This window comes from Propithecus coquereli, unplaced genomic scaffold (assembly GCF_000956105.1).
Source record: "Propithecus coquereli isolate 6110/MARCELLA unplaced genomic scaffold, Pcoq_1.0 Scaffold135, whole genome shotgun sequence".
NCBI classification, from domain to species: domain Eukaryota; kingdom Metazoa; phylum Chordata; class Mammalia; order Primates; family Indriidae; genus Propithecus; species Propithecus coquereli.
The window spans coordinates 936,184-936,543 of NW_012137747.1; positions in this window are offsets into that span (position 1 = coordinate 936,184).

Sequence of the window (360 nt, forward strand, 5' to 3'; positions counted from 1 at the left end):
TTCAACACCAAACTCATCGTCATTCCACAATCCCATTTCTCCTCCAGTGTTTCCATGTTGGAAATGACAACCCTGTCTGCTCCATTTCCAAGCAAGAAACCAGAAGATCACTCTTGACTGCCCTTCCACCTTTCTCTCTTATCTAATCAGTGATTACTAAGACCTGTTAAGGTTTTTTTCAATTTTTTTTTCATTTTCTCCCCATATTTTTGTTTCAAAAATTCTCAAACCCACAAAAAGTTTGCAAGAAGAGTAAAATGATCCCCCATTTACTAGATTACTTTCCCCTAGATTCAAAATTGCTAATATTTTGTGTCACATTTGCTTTCTTCCTCCTTCCCCACATATATATATATATAT